The sequence below is a fragment of the Triticum dicoccoides genome, chromosome 6A, assembly GCF_002162155.2.
Source record: "Triticum dicoccoides isolate Atlit2015 ecotype Zavitan chromosome 6A, WEW_v2.0, whole genome shotgun sequence".
NCBI lineage: Eukaryota > Viridiplantae > Streptophyta > Magnoliopsida > Poales > Poaceae > Triticum > Triticum dicoccoides.
In genome coordinates, this window is record NC_041390.1 from 182,063,889 (window position 1) to 182,068,250 (window position 4,362).

The following is a 4,362-nucleotide window of genomic DNA, read 5'->3' on the forward strand; positions in this document are numbered from 1 at the left end:
CTCGACCACACGTGCCTGCTGCTCGCTGCCGTCGTTGATTTGTTGGACATGGATTTGGGTCCACTTGAACCTGAGTGGTGGCACTCCTCCAGGTAATCAATCCTCTTCCTCTCCTTCTCCTTCCTTCCCAGATCTTGGTCTACTAACCTCCAGCAATGGCATGGATTCTTTATGAAGATTTTATGCTTATGGTCTCCTGACCTTTCTCTGTCTTTTCCAGTGTAGAAATTTTCTGTTGGAGAGAAGGATTTTGTGCCCCAAAGCAGCAAGGCTGCGAGGCAAAGCAGTCGCCGCAGGGATCGGGCTTGCCTGCTTCCTTCCCATGCTCCCATCCGTTCTTCCACCTCATCCAACGGCTGTTTTTTTTTCTTTTTTCTTTCTAATCTAATCATCTCCTTCCTGATTTTAAGGGGGTGGGACCGGGCAAGTCTCGTCCTCGCCGCAGAGGCCACTGGAGAAAATGAGAGATTCGTTTCCCTGAGTGGCGTTGCTCTCCTATTTGTGGCACTGGCTGAGAGCTGTGTTGTCGGGTTCGACGGCCATGTTCTTCGTAGTGTTCTAGGATATACTTTATAGTTATGTGACTTGCCATCGATGTGCCTTGCATTATTTTAGGGAATTGAACCTATATTATTTTTAGTTGACATTCTGCCCAATTTTGATTATTGTCTCTTCAACACACCTGTACAAATTATATGAAGTTTCCTATAGCAAAAAGTGTTCAATATTTGTTGGATAAAAGGTGCATTCTTTCTATTTGTTGTTACCATATATTAGCAATTTATATTAACAGTAGCTATATTTAAGACAAAGGAAGAATGCTTGCATGTATTAACTGAATTTGGCCCATATATGTTAATTGACATGCAATAGATTTTATATTTTTCACATGTGTTGTTTTTCGACAAATTCACATGTGTTGTAGGAGATGCCTCTAATACTGAAGCTTTTCTCATCATTCTCTTCAATCGAAAAGGCTGTAGAATAAAAGGGTTATTTCCAAGAACATTAAACTCACAAAAGTGCATGTATGAATGTATTTCGAATAATTACAATTTGACATGCTTCTCATAGTGCTAACTTTTGACCCTTATCTAATAACTGCCGCCCTTATACTGATCGATGTCAAGCATTATTTCTCTACCTCAGTAAACATAAATGGTTTGCTTGGTGCTAATCAGATCTTGCCATCCAATAAGCTTAGCATTTTTTACATACCACTGTTATTAGTGCAGAGTAAATATAATATGAAAGTTCTCATTCAAATTAGCAGAATATGCTTACCAGGTGTAGATATGTACCACAATTTTCGCAGTAACACCTTCCACTTCCCTTTGTACGTAGTTAGTTTGTGTCAATCGGAATTTGCTCATTTGAATATTTTCGTGTAATAGATTATTATACCTATTGTTGTGAAAAACAAAATCCTAAAATAATCACCCAAAAAATTAAAGTTATCATCCCGAAGAAGTTGACAGACAAATAATTCAGATATGATTCCATTATAACTGATATGACTCAATTGTCAGAAAAGCACTGCAGGTCTGAGAGTGTCGTTTTCCTCAAGAAGTGGTGATATCATATCTTAGAAGAAGTTTGATCCATCACCTGATGTGTCTGGTTTTTGTGCCTCATTCCAGTAAGTTGTAATGTTATCCTTCTGTAAAATATGTCTACGCTCCTTGTTTATTGCTATCCATCTCAATCAATTTTGGTAAACTTTCTTCTCCTGCATATATGGAGTTAGTCAAGTAAAATTGTTATGTAATATTGGTGAATAAACATGAGTCACGATTCATTTGGATAAATAATAGAAGATATTTATATTTATCTTGCATGACTCGAAATCTTGATCAATCGATATATACATTTTACCATAAATGATTTATTTTGACTTTATAGTTTGTAGAGGCTCAAATATAACCGGCGTTTAGATAGGTTGGCGCTTGTTTTTTTGTACTGTGGCTCATACCAATGTCTATTTTCCTGGCCGTTAAGTCCAGATGTCTATCCGTTAGAATTAGATGCAAGTGCATGCATGTACCGATGTACACATGGGATGTGTTTGGCGGCTAGACTTTTTAGTATATTTCCCAGTAAAATGAATGATTTTGGCGGGCCTTTTGTTTTTCTCGAAGGACCTGCCCATTATTTTTAAAGTGTGTAGATGATCTGATTTTGTACTCCTAGTAGATTGAATTACTTAGGTGTATCTCTTTTTCTCAAAAGGACATGCCCACGTTTTCCTAATTTGTATAGGGGACTTAGCTTTGTACGGGCCCATACTGAAATATGTCTGTACATGAATGATTATTTCTTAGTAGATTGAATTACTTAGGTGTGCACATGAATTACTTTGACCTTTTAAAAAGTATTATATGCATAAATATAATTATCATTTTCTTTCACCAATATAAGTGTATCAAATTCCTCCAGATGATAGCATGATACTTCTAATGTTCATAGTAACACGAACTGTTTTGCCATGTCAATGAAAACAAAATATAATTAGCATTTGATTGTTTTAAATTGTTGATCTGTTGTATGATTGAGGTAATCCCACATTCTCTATACATTCACTTGAATGTTATAGTTTGTCATGTTGTTCTTAAGCAATAAGCTTCTTCAACAGCATAGTTTTTTTGGCTGTGAAAGGATTCTGAAATTGCTAGTCATCTATCTATGCAGCTTTTATTCTGATAAATGAATTAATTAATTCATAATATTTACGAACCTGATTCAGGTGAGAGGTAGCTCAAAAGACCTTTGCTGACTTCATCTTGCATTGAGATGCAGTCACATCGGATTTTTGGTGTTTTTTTAATATTTTTCTAGCATCACAGAGCCGACAATCTTTGATTTTGTTGGTGGTGCTCTAGTCGGATAGTAGAGTTGTTCTGTAGTCTTTGATTTTGTTGGTGGTGCTCTAGCCGGGTAGCAGATTCTAGAAGACTTCAGTTTTCTCGGTGGTGCTCTGATCGGGTAGCAGATTTACACACATCAATTTGTCCAGAATTGGTTGGATTTGACTATTTGGGTTCCGGGTGGGTGCCTTTCTGATTTGTTGCCTTGGCCGATCAATGTGGAGTTTCTCTTTATGAAGACTCCATGTGGAATTACCTTCTATCAAGTCTCCATGTGGAGTTCTATAGATTCCGGCTGTAGTTATCCTTGTTTTTTTGGCATTGATATGCCTGATATGGAATTAGATCAACGTGTAGCTATGTATCTTTTTTTTGAGCATCGGTTATGTATCTTCTGTTAAGTGATTACAGCTGGACAGTTTGGAATTAGAGAGGTTTCCTAGGCTGTCCGAACTATTCTTTTTTCCTTGACGTGTTGTCTGCGCGATTCCTGCCTGGATGATTGAGTCTTTCCGTATACATGTATCATATATGCATATGCATAGACGTGACAACGTGCTAGTCCAATAAGTTAGTAAATACATGTTAGCATGTTACGTAAAATCTTATAATTTGAGCCATTATTATTCAAATCTAACGGTGCAAATAATATTAACATATGTGGATAAACGTGGTAGTTTATTTGTCTTCTGTTTTAAATATATAATAGATAGATGTTTTCTCTCTCATAATTTGCAAGGAACACACCAAGAAGGAGAATTCCAGCAGCTGGAAATTTAGACCTGAAAAAGCTACGCCAGGCCACCTATTCTGCACAACTTCAAATGAGCTGAAACTTGATGGAGATTTCTTATGGAATATATAAGAAATATTGGAGCCAATAAACACCAGAGGGGGCCACCAGGTGGGCACAACCCACCTGGGCGCGTCTTGGTGGGTTGTGGTCTCCTCGGCCCACCTTCGGTGCCTATCTTCTGGTATATAAGTCATTTTGATCTAGAAAAAAATAAGGGGAGGACTTTCGGGATGAAGCGTTGCCGCCTCGAGACGGAACTTGGGCAGGAGCACTTTTGCCCTCCGGCGGAGCGATTTTGTCGGGGGAACTTCCCTCCCGAAGGGGGAAATCATCGTCATCATCATCACCAACAACACTCTCATCTTGGGGAGGGCAATCTCCATCAACATCTTCACCAGCACTATCTCATCTCAAACCCTAGTTCATCTCTTGTATTCAATCTTATTACTAGAACTACAGATTGTTGCTATGGGATGACTAGTAGTGTTGATTATATCTTGTAGTAGATTACTATATGGTTTATTTGGTGAAAGATTATATGTTCAGATCCATTATGCATATTAATACCCCTCTGATCTTGAGCACGATTATTATTTGTGAGTAGTTACCTTTGTTCTTGAGGTCATGGGAGAAATCATGTTGCAAGTAATCATGTGCATTTGATATGTGTTTGATATTTTGATAGTATGTATGTTGTTATTC

At 37.8% G+C, this 4,362-nt stretch overlaps 1 long non-coding RNA gene across 1 annotated transcript; it reads left to right on the plus strand.

Moving 5' to 3' along the window:
• LOC119316512 lies at positions 1–3,664 on the plus strand. The gene is made up of 3 exons (XR_005153051.1): positions 1–92; positions 221–1,639; positions 3,604–3,664. It is a non-coding gene; the product is annotated as an uncharacterized LOC119316512 (long non-coding RNA).
• The last annotated feature ends 698 nt before the right edge of the window (positions 3,665–4,362 follow it).